The following is a 17,458-nucleotide window of genomic DNA, read 5'->3' as shown; positions in this document are numbered from 1 at the left end:
TCAGCTGAGTATAACTGTCAATTCTGCCTGTGCCTTCAGATCAGCGCTCCCGCGGCTCCATGCGCAGTTAAGAGAGAATCTCTGTACACTAATGAAATAATAATAATAATAATCACAATTCACTCAACGGTGTTGCGGCATCACCTCAGTATAATAAAAAGTTATGGTCAAAAGCCTCCTCGCTGTTCTGGTGGCCATATGTATCATAATTCATTTTAGGTGGACATACGCAAAATCCTTTGAAAGATAGGTGGGTATATTGTGGCAATAGTTGCTGTGCGGCGGGGTTAGGGATGGGGTTATGCTGTAGTAAAGACACCTCTTAAATCTCTATACTCTTAAAGGCACCTCCGCTTAAAAGGGCACCTTTACATGTGTGAAGGCCACCTTTAGATTTATGAACGAAAGGGGCAAGGGCTTGCACCCCTGTAGCCCCATTCTGTGCACGTCACCCCATCTGTATCTACTGGCTCATTGACAAAACAAGCAAAATGTAAAGTTTGTTTGTGTATATTTTGGTATAACTATCTTGCCAAAGGTTGTGACACAAGAGCATGTAGAAGTCTTGTGATATTGGGTTATGCTGTGTGTGTGTGTGTGTGTGTGTGTGTGTGTGGGTGTGTGTGTGTGTGTGTGTGTGTGGGCAGGTTTAAGTGGTTTACGAGGACTTTTTTTAGGTGATAAACTGGTAATTACAAGGGTATTATGCTATAAATGTGGTTTATGAGGACATTTCTAGTGTCCCCATAATTTAAATAGCTTAAAAAAACATACTAACTGGTATACTGCACCAACGTGTGTGTGTGTGTGTGTGTATGTGTGTGTGTGTGTGTGTGTGTGTGTGTGTGTGTGTGTGTGTGTGAATACAAATGACTGCAGCAGATTGTCAGTGAAACTTTTTCATACTACACACACACACACACACACACATTGTAGGATGACACTTGTGTCAAAAGCAGCTGCATCATAACAAAGACACTGCACTGATGACACTTAGAGGTAGGACAGACACAGCAGCAGATGGCTGATCTCTCTTTCTCTCTCTCTCTCTCTCTCTCTCTCTCTCTCACTCACTCTTTCCCTCCAGTAACATTCCGTCCCCCCCAAACCATTCGCCTTCTCCTCGGAATGGTAAATATCACTGATCCTACTATATGGATATAGTGTATTGCTGACCTTTGCACAATGCATGAAAGATCACAGATCAAATGGATGAGTTTTCTTGCAGCTGGTTATAGTTTGGAAGATCTTGTTATGCTGGTATTGCTATTTTTGTTTATTCTCTTAATGCAGGCATCCTGATCTAAGATCTTTTTCTGTACTCACTAAACTATACAGTATAACTTGTATAACTTAAAGGAACAGTTCACCTAAAAATTATAATTCTCTCATCATTTACTCACCTTTATGCTGACTCAAACTCGAATGGCTTTCTTTCTTCTGCAGAACACAAACAAAGATATTTTGATTGAGATAAGAGGTGTTTTTGTCCAGACAATGAAAGTCAATGGGGTCCAAAACTTTCAAGCTCCATAAAGGACATAAAAACTGCATAAAGGAAATTCATATGATTTGAGTGGTTTATTCTATGTCTTCTGAAGCAATACGATCAGTTTTGGGTGAAAAACAGACCAAAATGTAACTCCTTTTTTACTCTTCTTTTTCATAAATCTTGCCATCTGCAGTCTCATATGTGTAAGCTTGATTACGCTTCCTCGCACACATGTATACATACACAAACAGATCAAGATCCATCATTTCTTGTTGCTATGACGGACAGTGCTGACAGGCTGGGGGGAAAAGCACACGTCTCCCCCTCCAGGAGGGGAAGGGCGCTATGCGCAAGCGGTACACCCGGCCGGTTGCCGCAAACTTACCTGTTCGTACCTGACAATACACGGAACGGAACCGGCTCAACCCGGAGATTGTAGAATCTCATGAAGGTATTGGGTGTTGCCCAGCCTGCTGCTCTACAGATGTCTGCTAAAGAGGCGCGATTGGTCAGGGCCCAGGAGGCCGCCACACTCATGGTAGAATGTGCTCGTAGCCCCAAGTGGGGCGGCACGTCCTGGGCGTGATATGCCAAGATGATGGCGTCAATGACCCAGTGGGCGATCCTCTGTTTGGAGACAGCGCTCCCTTTCCGCTGTCCTCCAAAGCAGACAAAGAGCTGCTCAGAGCGTCTAAAGCTCTGCGTGCAATCCAAATAGATGCGTAAAGTGTGCACCGGACACAGGAATGACAAGGCTGGGTCTGCCTCCTCCTGGGGCAGTGCTTACAGGTTCACCACCTGATCCCGAAACGGGGTCATGGGAACCTTGGCACATAGCCCGGTTGGAGTCTCAGGACCACGTGAGAGTATTCCAGACCGAACTTCAGGCATGTGCCGCTGACAGAGAACGCATGCAGGTCCCCTACCCTCTTGATGGATGTGAGCGCAGTCTTCAAAGAGAGTGCCTTTAGCGCAACTGACTCCAGGGGCTCCAACGGGGTTCCCCGCAGGCCCCGTAGGTCCATGGAGAGATCCCATGAGGGAATAAGGTGCGGTCTGGGAGGATTCAGCCTCCTTGCACCTCTAAGGAACCTGATGATAAGGGTCGTGCTTCCTGAGAGACTTACCGTCAACTGCATCGTGGTGTGCCGCTATAGCAACCATGTACACCTTAAAAATGGAGGGGGACAGCTGCCCCTCCAGCATCTCCTGCAGGAAGGAAAGCACCGACCCGACTGCGCATCTCTGGGGGTCTTCACGTCGGGAAGAACACCACTTAGCATACAGACGCCACTTCAAGGCATACGGGCGCCTCGTAGAGGGAGCCCTATCCTGAGTGATCGTGTCTACCACCATGGGTGGTAGGCCACTTAGGTCTTCCACGTCCCGTCCAAGGGCCAGACGTGGAGATTCCAGAGGTCTTGTTGCGGGTGCCAGATGGTGCCCCGTCCCTGAGAAAAAGGTCCTTCATCAGGGGAATTCACTGGGGAGTGGGGGCTGTCACAAGGAGTGTGAGGTCCGAGAACCAAGTCTGGGTGGGCCTGGGTGCTACTAGTACGACCTGCTCCTCATCCTCCCTGACCTAGGCTCACTGGGGGGAACGCATACTTGCGTAGCCTGCAGGGCCAGCTGTGTGCCAGCGCATCTTTTAGAAGGAAAATATACTCTTTCAGTAGAAGAATATACTCTTTTATACTGCTGAAGCACCCAGGGGCATTCTCTGCACTCCACTGGTGCACGAGGGGGAGAAACCGCTGTAATGCGCCGTAAATCCAACAGCTTTTCGAAGTGAATGGACCAGCAGAGGAATTCAGCTCGCTGAACACAACCGCTCAGCTCCGAAGAGAAAATCTGAATGAGTGGTTGCGAGCCAGCTCCTTTTATACCCGTATGTCCGGGGTAGTGGCATGCAAATTCCACTCACCAATTCCCATTGGCCTTTTTTCATAGATCAGAGGTGTTTGGGGCTCACAAGGGTGACCCCCTAGTGTCACTACATCGACACAACTTCGAGTGAGTGACAGATAGGGAACTGGAATGCCCATAGCGGTCCACGAATGTAGAAAAGGAAGTCTTATCTTACAGCTAAAAGAGCCAATCACCTTTAAGACACAGACATCGCCTTTCAGTCAGCTCGAGAATGCACGTGTGCATTAGCTTGGCAAGCTGGAAAAATAGCGTTTTTTTGCGAAATCTGAGGTAAAGATTTATATCACAGTTTATGATACAAGTGTTGTCAGGTTTTACTGCTGATTTGAAATATGTTCTTTGATCATAATCTTGACCAGCCGTTTTTGAGATTTCAGTGTTCCCCCATTTAAGTAGATAGGAGCTTCACTTTCATGACTGGAAATAGCTGCCCAGGAGCGTTCCAAAGATGGCTGTGGAGAGACCAGACTTGCATTAAAGAACTATGGTATAACCCAAGAATTAATACCAGGTGTAAAAAGGGCCTATTTTTTAAATGTAGGCCACAATTTGCCACTTTCTTAAAATATGTTTCACCCATTCCATTATGAAACAGTTGTTTTAAAGTAATACAAATTAAGCTCTATCAACATAATTTGTGATAGAGGCAGTACAGACAATAATTTAGACCCGTCACTCAGTTTGTAAAAACATAAACAGCATTTACAGTAAAGCACATTTTAATAGAAGTATATGGGGCAAGGCATTCTGGAGATGTCAAAGCAGAAACTTGTAGCTCGTATTTTTTTAAAGCACTTAAATTATTTATTTTATACTGAAATGTATATTTAGATGGATATTTGAGCTGTAAAGTTTTCTAACTCATCCTTTTAGCAGTGAGACTACGGTTGTAAAAGGATGAACTTCTGTTTATGCTTTATCGACATTGGCCTGTGTGTGAATTTTCTAAGTCGTGTTGCTATACTTTTCAAATAGCATGTATTTTAATGTTTATGCCAGTGCAATGCCTTGCCCCATAGACTTTGTAAGTATATTACTGTACATATTGTGCATTACTGTAGTTTTGTTTGTTTGCTGTCGATAGAGCTTAACTTGTGTTGAACCCGGAACATTTCTTAAACTCTGTTTTTTACCCTAGTGTGACTAAAATGAAGGAGCACCACCTGCAACTCAACCCAGCCAAGACTGAACTCCTTGTCTTTCCAGCCAACCCTACTATTGAACACAACATCACCACGCAGCTGGGTGCAACTGCAGTAACGCCTTCCAAATCAGCCAGAAATCTAGGGGTAACCATCGTCAACAGACTAAATTTCATAGACCACATCTCAAAGGCCACAAGATCATGTAGATTTACATTCTACAATATCAGGAAGATAAGACCCTTCCTCTCTGAACATGCCACACAACTGCTTGTCCAGTCACTTGTCATAACTAGACTGGACTACTGTAACGCTCTCATTGCAGGCCTCCCTGCATGTGCAATTAGACCCCTGCAAATGATCCAGAATGCAGCAGCACGTCTGGTCTTTAATGAACCAAAGAGAGCACATGTTACACCACTCCTTGTCTCTCTCCACTTGTTGCCGGTTGATGCACGTATCAAATTCAAGGCTCTGATGCTGGCATATAGAACAGTCACTGGGTCTGCTCCAGCATACCTAAAATCATTTATGCAGAGCTACGCGCCCACTAGAAGCCTGCGGTCGGCTAAGGAAAGTTGCCTTGTTGTACCAACACAAAGAGGCACCAAAACACTTTCCCGGACTTTCAGCTTCATCATACCACGTTGGTGGAACGACCTTCCCAACTCCATCCATGAAGCTGACTCACTCTCTGTCTTCAAAAAACGACTAAAAACACATCTTTTCCATGAGCACTTAACCAGTCATAAAAAATAAAATAAAAATCCTGTTGCACTTTATTCTGTTTTTAATACTATTATGATGCTAGTGAAACTTTGTAATACAGCACTTTTCATACCACTGTCTCCTTAAGATGATTCGCTTATGTTTTCCTCTTTTGTAAGTCGCTTTGGATAAAAGCGTCTGCCAAATGAATAAATGTAAATGTAAATGTAAAATGGGGTAAAAAGCAATCCAGAGAACTTTCACAGTACACCCAATTTTCTTTTTTTTTTTTTTTTTGGTCTAGTTTTTTTCCTCTTGAATTAGCCTTTAACAGTGAATGTGTGATATTAAACTGGTTTTCTTTTGATGTGCACTGTCATCCAAGAATAGCTTGATAAACATTGCTGTTTCAGAGAGAACAATCTCTCCTTTAGATGTCTGCATTGTGTTTTTAGGGTAATAATGAGTGACCCATTTTGCCCTGCACTCAAATTGGGGTTATTTTTAGGTTCAACTTAAAGGGATAGTTTACCCAAAAATGAAAATTCTCTCATGATTTACTCAACCTCCTGGCATCCTATGTATTTCTTTCTTCTGCTGAACACAAACGAAGACTTCTAGAAGAATATTTCAGATTTTTTGGTCCATAAAATGCAAGTGTATGGGTGCCAACATTTTGAAGCTCCAAAATCCATATAAAGGCAGCATAATTCATATGACTCCAGTGGTTAAATCAATGTCTTAAGAAGCGATATGATACTGTAGGTGTGGGTGAGAAACAGATCAATATTTAAATAATTATTTATCATAAATTTTCCTCCCTGCCCAGTAGGGGGCGATATGCATGACGAATGTGAATCACCAAAAACAAGAAGGTGAAAGTGAAGGGAAAAGGACTTAAATATTAATCTGTTTCTCACCCACACCTATCATATTGCTTCAGAAGACATGGATTTAACTTTTATGTTGCCCTTAAGTGGATTTTGGAGCTTCAGAATTTTGGCACCCATTCACTTGCATTGTCTGCACCTACAGAGCTGAGATATTCTTCTAAAAGTCTTTCTGTTCAGCAGATTAAAAAAGTCATACACATCTGGGATGGCATGAGGGTGAGTAAATGATGAGAGTATTTTTATTTTGGGGTGAACTAACCCTTTAAGTAAGGAAATATGTTTTTACCGCTGCGTTTCCATTGGCATTACAGGTGTCACTACAGGTAAAAATGGACCCAGATGTACAAAATGAATCAAGCTGATAAAAGAGACAGAGACTGTCATGTGTATTCTGTTGATTCATGTCTTTTATTTTGAAATGTTTAGTTCCTGTTTCCCTTGTCATGAGATTCCTGTTTTCCCTCCATGTTCATGTGTCATGTTTTCATTGGTTTATTGTTTAATTATCTTGTTATCAGTTCTGTTTGTTCATTGGTTTATGTTCCCCCATGTCCATGTATTTAAGCCTCATGTTTTCCATTGTGTAGTTGTCAAGTATTGAATGTGATGAATGTGTTTGGTACGCCATAGTCAAGTCAAGCCATAGTCAAGTCAAGCCATAGTCAAGTCAAGTCTAGTCTAGTTTAGTCCATGTTCATGTTTTGTTTTGTATTTAACGTTTCTAGTTAGGGTTTTTTGGTTCACATTTGTAAATAAACTGCACTTGGGTTCTTCATCTTCACGTCTTCATCATAGTCATTGCCAGCAGCCAGCATACGTTACAGAGACAGAGAGGTAAATGATAGCTATTGATATCTCCATACATTAAGCTGTGAATTTTTAATACTTGGTTTTAAAAATCTGCAGTTAGAAATAATTAGATTGTCATGGCATGACATGTATTACATTTACATTTACATCTATTCATTTGGCAGATGCTTTTATCCAAAGCGACTTACAAGAGAGGAAAACATAAGTGGTATGAAAAGTGCTGTACTACAAAGTATCACTAGCATCATAATAGTATTCAAAGTGCAACATAAATTATTTTTATTTTAGTTTTTTAATGACTGGTTAAGTGCTCATGGAAAAGATGTGTTTTTAGTCATTTTTTGAAGACAGAGAGTGAGTCAGCTTCACAGATGGAGTTGGGAAGGTTGTTCCACCAACATGGTATGATGAAGCTGAAAGTCCGGGAAAGTATTTTGGTGCCTCTTTGTGTTGGTACAACAAGGCAACATTCCTTAGCCGACCGCAGGCTTCTAGTGGGCGCGTAGCTCTGCATAAATGATTTTAGGTATGCTGGAGCAGACCCAGTGACTGTTCTGTATGCCAGCATCAGAGCCTTGAATTTGATACGTGCATCAACCGGCAGCCAGTGGAGAGAGACAAGGAGTGGTGTAACATGTGCTCTCTTTGGTTCATTAAAGACCAGACGTGCTGCTGCATTCTGGATCATTTGCAGGGGTCTAATTGCACATGCAGGGAGGCCTGCAATGTGAGCATTACAGTAATCCAGTCCAGTTATGACAAGTGACTGGACAAGCAGTTGTGTGGCATGTTCAGAGAGGAAGGGTCTTATCTTCCTGATATTGTAGAATGTAAATCTACATAATCTTGTGGTCTTTGAGATGTGGTCTATGAAATTTAGTCTGTTGATGATGGTTACCCCCTGGATTTCTGACTGATTTGGAAGGCATTACTGCAGTTGCACCCAGCTGCGCGGTGATGTTGTGTTCAACAGCAGGGTTGGCTGGAAAGACAAGGAGTTCAGTCTTGGCTGGGTTGAGTTGCAGGTGGTGCTCCTTAATCCAAGCCGAGATGTCCACCAGGCAGGCAGAAATTCGAGCAGTCACTGTGGTGTCGTTGGGCTGGAAGGACAAGTAGAGTTGCGTGTCATCAGCGTAGCAGTGGTAAGAGAAACCATGTGCTTGAATGATGGGTCCCAGTGATGTTGTGTATATAGAGAAGAGAAGTGGCCCAAGCACTGATTACTGAGATACCACAGTAAGTAGCTGATGTGGATACCACACCTCTCCAGGCTACCTTGAAGGTCCTACCTGAGAGATAGGAATTAAACCAGTCAAGCACAGTTCCTGTGATACCCAGCGAGGAGAGGGTAGAGAGTGAGATCTGATGGTTGACTCTATCAAAGGCTGCAGAAAGGTCCAGCAGAATCAGGACTGATGATCTTGATTCAGCTTTCGTCCGTCTCAGTGACTCGGTGAAAGACAGCAGGGCAGTCTTGGTGGAGTGTCCACTTTTAAAGCCTGACTGATTGTCATCCAGCAGCTTGTTCTGTGAGAGATAGGCATAGATTTGATTGAAAACTGCCCTTTCAAGTGTTTTTGCCATGAATGGGATGAGAGAGACTGGTCTGTAGTGTTCTATTTGTGTGGGAATAAGTGTGGGTTTCTTCAGAAGCGGGGTTACTTGAGCCTGCTTAAATGTAGTGGGAAAAGTGCCTGTAAGTAGAGATGTGTTAATTATGTGTGTGAGTGCAGGTAGGATGGATGGAGAAATGGCCTGGAGAAGGTGAGAAGGAATGGGGTCAAGGGAACAGGTGGTGGGGTGGTTGGAGAGGAGGAGTTTAGAGACCTCAGTGTCAGTCAGAGGAGAGAACATAGAGACAGAAGAGTTGCATACAGGAGACAGGTGTTTGATAAGGTGTGGTGCTGAGAATGTATTGCTGATGGTTGTAACCTTATTAGTAAAAAATGTGGCGAAGACATCTGCTGTCAGTGATGTGTCAGGAGGGGGAGGGTAGAGAAATGTGTTGAATGTTCTAAACAAGCTGCGACTGTCTGTGGTGCTTTTGATCTTGTTCTGGTAATAGGAGGTTTTTGCAGATTTAACATTATCTGAAAAAGTTGCAAGCAGGGACTGATATTTACCTAGATCTGCTGGATCTTTAGATTTCCGCCATTTCCTCTCAGCTGCCCTGAGGTCAGTCCGATGTTCACAAAGGATGTCAGACAGCCAGGGGCTGGGTGGTGTAGCACGTGCTGGCCTAGAGGAGATAGGACAGATGTTGTCTAGACAAGTTGTTAAAGTAGAGCTTAGTGTGTCTGTGGCAGTGTTTACATTAAGCGTGGTAAATACATTTTGTGTAGGAAGAGATGTAGAGACAGCAGTGGAAAGGCGAGAGGGTGAGAGGGAACGGAGGTTACGGCGAAAGGAAACCAATGGTGGAGTCTGTTTTAATGTAGATGGGAGGGTCATGTTGGATTGAACAAAGTAGTGATCAGAGACATGTAAAGGAGTAACAAGAATATTTGAGTTGGTACAGTTACGTGTAAAGATGAGGTCCAGCTGGCTGCCCGATCTGTGAGTTGCTGTGGTGTTTAGTTTTTCCAAGTCAAATGAGGCCAGGAGAGTATTCAGTTCAGTGGCCTGGAGCTTGTCTTGGTGTATGTTGAAATCACCCACCAAGAACCACAAGTGGCCTACCATACTCTGGCAAGGAGGACAGCAGGACATCCAACTCCTCAAGAAAGTTTGTCAGCTGACCTGGAGGGCAATAGATGACAACAACATGTATTTTTGTGGATTGCATTGTAGTAATAGCATGGAATTCAAAACTAGTATTGTTACATAGTGAAGAGTGTGTTGAAAAAGTCCAGTTGTTATGAATGAGCAAACCTGTTCCCCCGCCCCTACCGGTGTGTCGAGGGGTGTGAGAGAAGGAGAAGTTGTTGGAGAGAGCAGAGGGTGTTGCTGTATCCTCTGGATGTATCCATGTTTCTGTCAGTGCCAAGATGCTGAGGGTGGACTGCGTGGCAAAGGCTGGAATGAAGTCAGCTTTGTTCACAGCTGACTGGCAGTTCCAGAGTCCCACTGAGAAAGAGAGCGGAGCAGGTGCTGAAGTGCAAAGTGGCCATAGGTTGTGTGGGTTGCGTTTGGTCTTGCATCAATATCATGTAAACGGTCTGTAACAGATAACAGGGATGTGCTTGAAGGCATGTGTTATTCGTGAAGTAGACATGTTAGTATATAGAAGGAAAATAATAAGAGATACAATAACAAGATACTTATGTGCTATGTTGAGTGGCGCCTTGTCGGTGCCCTTGCTCAGTGGACTCACACAGGTAGACTCGCTGGTCTTCACACGAGGAGGGCTTTACATGAGGGCTACCACTTCCGCTTGCCGCTTCCGCGTCAGCATTCAAGTCAAATATATACGCGATGATAATGAGCCGTTTAATGAAAAAAGCAGGACACGCCTTAATGCTACTTAGCACAACAAAGCTAGTCACGTGGTCAACAGAAACTAAGGGTCGCACGAGGTGACAAGTGCGACTTCCGTGCACCGCAAATAAATTATGCTGCACTTTAGCAATAAATAATACCCTAAAACAAGTGAAGCACTGTTTATAAACACTAAAAAACATGATAGTTTTACACACACACACACACACACACACACACCAACCTTCGTATAAGCGATGCGAGTTCAAGACAGTAAACAAACAGCACAAGTCTAGCAATGAATACCACTCTTCAACAAAGTAAAACAATGAAATAAACACACTTACACGCAACTGCAGACTCCTGTAGATAGATTGCTTATCCTGGATGACTGTGGATCAAATGGTTTAAATATCTTACCTGGCGCTGGACACGCCTTAATGCTACTTAGCACAACAAAGCTAGTCACGTGTTCAACAGAAAGAATCAATCAAAACCCATGTCTTTTGGGGGTGTGTTAAGATCCAAGAATTTTGGTTGAAGATTCAGAGTTTTATGTGTGAGGTATTGGGCACTCAGATTTTATTTTGTCCCAGACTCTGTATTTTAGGCGATGGGGCGGTCATCAATATAGAGAATAAGCACAGTATTAATAGTGGGGTTAAATATTGATTTTGTTTGTATATGTTTTGCTTTTCTTTGTTTAATAAATGAATCAATAAAAAAATGTAATAAAAAAAATAAAAAAAGAAAGAAACAGCGGCATGACTGAAATTATTGATGGCTAAATTAGTCTGGTGTTTTATCAACAGCCTTTTTAATTAGCACTAGGGATGTTCATCATATCCTATGTATTCATGAATAGGAGCTTCCAAACAATGAAATTTATTCACTTAACACTGTAACACTGTGTGGGTTTGTGTGATTTAATGTTAATGGCAATATCAACATTAAACTAATATTAACAAGAATAATATTAGTCCAAGCTACTATTTCAAATTAACTTTTACATTTAGTTTGCAAAGACTGAGTTTGAATACAAATTTAATTTGTTTGCCTTTCACATATTTGCATTTAGTCATATTTTGCAATGTTTATACATTGTTTATACATTGTGTGCAATAAATGTTTTGGTGATCCTTTTTTTGCATTTTGATACTTCCACAAAATAAGCTTGATAATTAATGTCAGTTATATTGCAACACTAAGCGACTGATGTGTAATTAACAGGTGGGGACCAACATGATTGAGTACTTAGAAAACGCAGTGGCCAATCAACAGTTTCCGCACATTTTGTGCTTGGGGGATGAGACGACGATATGCCAAGCCTTCACCATTATTTCAGGCCACTCCATTGAAACAGAGTTTTTGCTTGGAGCTGTGGACCTGTGTTTCAAGTCTTTTTTTTTTTTTTTTTGTCTTTGACATTAACCAAGCAGTGCCTCCCCACATGAGAGTTTCTGCAGACCGTATTAATGGACATGACTCCTCTTCTATTAAGTTTTTGAGGACAACAGTTTGTTCAGCCCACATTTAGGGTGTGTGTGTAAAGTTTTTTTGTAATGTGTTTAAAGAGGTTATATTAAAATTTAAAAGGTTATTTAAAAGTTATTTTTTAATATAATTATGTGCTGTGTGTTGTTCTATAATGCACTGTTGATTTGATGTTTTTTTTTAAAGAAGCTGTTCTATAAACTGGTGTTTTTATCTATGCGGGGTGGGGAGGGGGAATTGTATTCATGCATGATTCATTTTGGAAAAAAAAAAAAAAAAGTTAAAATCATTAAATACAAATTTACAGTGGCCCCTTTTTGTATAGTGTGTGTTTGTATGATTATGGGAAATTATTATAAAGTACACAACAATAATTAATATATAATATACCATTATTATTATTATTATTATTATTATTATTATTATTATAAAAATATAAACGTAGCATGGCAATGAGACGGAAAAAAACGTTATGTGTAATTTTCACCCAGCAATAAAGTTCATTTCACTCACTAGGTTGTGTCAAATGAAATAACCCAGGGTATGTGCAATTTTAACCCAGCATTAGAGTTATTTTCACTCACTAGGTTGGGTCAAATGAAATAACTCAGGGTATGTGTAATTTTAACCCAGCATTAGAGTTAATTTTACTCACTAGGTTGGGTCAAATGAACAACCCAGCATTCTGGGTTAAATAGTAAAATCCAGCACTTGGGTCAAACTAACCCAGCACGTGTTCTGTCCCATAGTTACCCAGCGGTGGGGTTAAGGTTGGGTTATTTTTTAACCCAGCAATTTTTTGAGTGTACCATGCTATATTCAATCACGTTCATTACGATTGCAAAATTCTGGCCTGTTAATAGTTCCTAGAATATAAAAATCCACAAAATGAGGTAGATACTTTTCCTATTTGGCTTCTAAACTATGGAATAGTCTCCCTAACACTGTTCGGGACACAGACACACTTACTGAGTTTAAGTCTAGACTAAAGACTCATATATTTAGGCAGGCATACACCTAATTTATTCTTCACTACACAATTTGGCTGCTTTAGTTAGGTCTGCTGGAACCTGAAACACTGATCATGATCTGTAACTCAAAAATAATTCAAAAAATGGAATGGCATCTATGGTAATATTATTCTATTTGCTTCCATGTCTCAACATTGGGACTCCTATCCTATGCATCTATATGAACTTCTGCAGTTAATCCAGGATGAACTTCAAAGACATTAGTCATTAATTTTACAGTTCTTACAAAATCTTTGTTTAAACACTGCTCCTTAACATTTACTTAGTTTAGTCATTTTAAACCATGACTTGCACTGCACATAAATAAGTACTATTGACATTATATTCATGCTGAATATATAGCCAGAGGGGAACTGGCTCCCACAGTGAGCCTTATTTCTCCCAAGGTTATTTTATCTCCATTAACCAACATCTGATGGAGTTTTGTGTTCCTTGCCACAGTCACTTTCAGCTTGCTCACTGGGTTTCTAAATACAATTATTATTTAATTACTTATTTTTATACACACTTCATAATCATATTTAATCAAACTACACAATGATCACTCAAAGACTTTATAAATATTACGGTTTCATATTCTGTTAATGCATGATTTTCTGTAAAGCTGCTTTGAAACGATGTGTGTTGTGAAAGGCGCTATACAAATAAAAATGACTTGACTTGGATAGAGTTAATTAGACACATTTTACAGGTATAAAGCTTTGATACAAGTATATGTATGCCATAAAGCCAGTGGACCTGCTGTAATTAAAAGGTTAGTTCACCCCAAAATGTTAATTCTCTCACCATTTACTTACACTTATGCCATCCCAGATGTGTATGTCTTTCTTTATTCTGCTGAACACAAATAAAGATTTTTAGAAGAATATCTCAGCTCTGTAGGTCCATACAATGCAAATGAATGGTACCAGAACTTTAAAACTTTAAAAGGCACAGACAGTCATAGTAAATTATAATCCTTTTGACTCCAGTGGTTAAATTAGTGTCTTCTAAAGCGATTTGCTTTGGGTGAGAAACAGATCAATATTTAAGTCCTTTTCACTATAATTGTTTACTTCCGGTCGCTCTCCAATGCGCATCCATAAGGGGAATCAGTTCACGCTGCCTCTCGCGTGGCGTAAGCGCATTGGCATATTTTGACACAAGAACTGACGCGATACAACTGGAAGTGCAGCTTGATTTGTTTACAAGAGAACGCCGTTTACAAGCGTAATTTGTTTTGCATTCATTTAAACATGCCAGCGCGCTTACGTCACGCGAGAGGCAGCATGAACTGATTCGCCTCATGGACGTGCATTGGAAAGCGACCAAAAGTAAACAGTTATAGTGATTGGTCTGATTGGTCTGACCATCTAATCTATTTGACTCCAGTGGTAAAATGAATGTCTTCTAAAGTGATACGATCGGTTTGGGTGAGAAACAGATTCATATTTAAGTGCATTCCGGGCCGCATCATCAGAGCATGCGTGAACCAACTGGCTGGTGTTTTTATGGACATTTTCAAACTTTCCCTCTCCTTGTCCACCATTGTGCCTGTACCAAAGCAATCCAAATTCACTTGCTTAAATGACTGGCGTCCTGTTGCTCTGACCCCCATCATCAGCTAATTCTTTGAGAGGTTAATCAGAGATTACATCTGCTCTGACTCACTGCAATTTACTTACCGTGACAACCGCTCCACTGATGATGCCATTGCATCTACACTTACACTGCTCTCTCCCACCTGGAAAAAAAAGGAACACATATGTGAGAATGCTGTTTGTAGACTACAGCTCAGCATTCAACACCATACTGCTCTCCAAGCTTTATGTGAAACTCTGGGCTCTGGGCTTAAACAGCTCTCTGTGCAGCTGGAACCTGGACTTCCTGTCAAGCAGACGCCAGGTGGTTAGAATGGGCAGCAACATCTCCTCATCACTGACCCTCAACACTGGAGTCCCGCAGGGCTGTGTTCTCAGCCCACTCTTGTATTCCCTGTACACACATGACTATGTGGCAACACATAGCTCCAATGGCATCAAGTTTGCTGATGATACGACAGTGGTATGTCTGATCACTGACAGTGATGAAACAGCCTACAGAGAGGAGGTGCACACTCTGACACGCTGGTGTCAGGAGCACAACCTCTCCCTCAACGTCAGTAAGACCAAGGAGCTTGTGGTGGACTTCAGGAGAAAAGACAGAGAACACAACCCCATCACCATCAATGGAGCACCGGTGTCCACATCACTGAGGAACTCACATGGTCCGTCCACACTGAGGCCATTGTGAAGAAGGCTTACCAGCACCTCTTCTTCCTGAGATGGCTGAGGAAGTTTGGAATGAACCAACACATCCCCACACGGTTCTTCACCAGCACTGTAGAGAGCATCCTGACTGGCTGCATCACTGCCTGGTACAGCAATAGCACCACCCACAACCACAAAGCCCTGCAAAGGGTGGTGCGAACTGCCAGACACATCATCGGAGGTGAGCTTCCCTCCCTCCAGGACATATATACCAGGTGGTGTGTGAAAAAAGCTCAGAGGATCATCAGAGACTCCAGCCACCCGAGCCATGGTCTCAGTGCTACCATCAGGCAGGTGGTATCGCAGCATCAGGACCCACACCAGCAGAATCCATGACAGCTTCTTCCCCCAAGCAATCAGACTTTTGAACTCTTGATCTCTCACGATCAAAATACATCAGCACTGCACTTTATTAATCTCACACTGGACTGTCATAAATTATATTCTCTCTTAACAACACACTGGCAACCGACAGCCTGAATGTCAATACAGTACAATACAACCTACTGTATATTTTATATTTACTACAGTATATATACTATTTTTATAGTATAATGTGTATTCTATATTGTGTGTATGTGTATTCTATATTGTGTGTATTGTATACTGTAAACTGTATATTATTATTTGTATATTGTGTTGTGTGTAATTATGTGTATATTTGATATGTAAATTGTGTTGTGTAAATCTGATGTTTATTGTAAATTGAAAAGTCTCATCACTGTCATGACTGCTATGATGCTCAGAACTGCACCCAAGAATTTCACCCACTATTGCACTTGTGTATATAGTTTTTTTCCATGTCTCAACCTCAGGATTCATTTCCAGAGGTTACCAGAGCTTGCCGGATCCAGCTTCATTCCTGCTTGGTGACTCCACTGCTACGTGTCGCTGAGAGATGACGACAAACTACAGCTGATGCTAGTCAGACATCACTTCAGTTTTTTTACTTCAGAGGATGAACTGATGCCAATTCCAACTGTAAGTCATCGGATACCTCATATGCCACTGCCTGAACCTTGGACATAGGATGGACCCCACCGAACCTCAACGAAATGACCTGCAGGTTGAACTGCGATGCACCTCATAATTTATCTCTGCCTACATCACCTTTGTCTATTGATGGACTACACTCTTGAAATGGAATACATAGAGATTGTTGGGCCTCATGTATTCAGATATAAGACAAAGGCAGGCCTAACACAGTCGTAAAGCCTGACTGAGGCCTACACACACAGTCATAAATCTTACTGATAAAAAGCGCGCCAAAATCAAACAAAGGGAGTCCAAAACAGATTACAAATCCCATGAAGCCTTGCTCACTAAAGGATCAAACTCTCAACTCCTATTGGATGAGGCACATGACAGAACGCCCCTCAACCATGATGTCACCGGGTCTCTGAGTGATAAACTAACAGCTGCTTTCTCTCCCACAATCACGAAACCAGCTTCGGTGCCACCACTTTATTCTCTCTCTCTCTTGTACTAACCACACACACACGCAACCCCCTCACAAATATACCCGCACATGCATTTGGCTAGTAGATAACTTGTTGATAAAGCTCAGCTTTGTCCTAAGTTATCATACAAGCGGAGACACGCGGTACACGCCATTAACCGGCGTCTCTCTGCCCACATTTGCGGCCATATTCTCTGGCCAGAAACCTCGCGTAGTCACGTCCGCCATTTTGTGCATGTCATTCCTTACACACACACCCATTCACACACACATAACATCCTCTCATGTGTTATAGGGTTATTTTGGTTACCATATCTAATCACGTCACTGTTTAGTTTGTAGTTGTATGTCGGAAGTTTATTGACTGCATTGTATTGATTATTAATTGATATTACTTCATCAATAAACTTTGTTATATTTCAAAGAAAATTTTTTGGTTTGTTTGGCATACACCTGTGTCAAAGGCTGGCAGAGGATGTCAGTGCTCGGATTCAAGCCTTCATTGTTTCTTTTTGAATGTCAATGTTCTCCGGACATCGATTTTCCCAAGAGAACAATCTAATATTGAGACTGTTATACTGTCTGGTTATTAGTCCCTGATTCCAGGGTGTGTCCCCTACAGTTTGTTATTAACAGTCCAGACTGCGATAAAGAGGGAGAAGGAGGCATGATTAGTCAGTGGTAAGTTTTTAATTCTGGTTGGGACCTTTCTTTGTCTGCAACGCAATTCAAGCAATGAGTGACATGGACATGGAATATGTGTGGAGCTTTCTGAAACCCCAGTTGGGTTCAGAG

The sequence above is a fragment of the Myxocyprinus asiaticus genome, chromosome 15 (assembly GCF_019703515.2).
Source record: "Myxocyprinus asiaticus isolate MX2 ecotype Aquarium Trade chromosome 15, UBuf_Myxa_2, whole genome shotgun sequence".
NCBI classification, from domain to species: domain Eukaryota; kingdom Metazoa; phylum Chordata; class Actinopteri; order Cypriniformes; family Catostomidae; genus Myxocyprinus; species Myxocyprinus asiaticus.
This window is presented reverse-complemented; position numbering follows the sequence as displayed.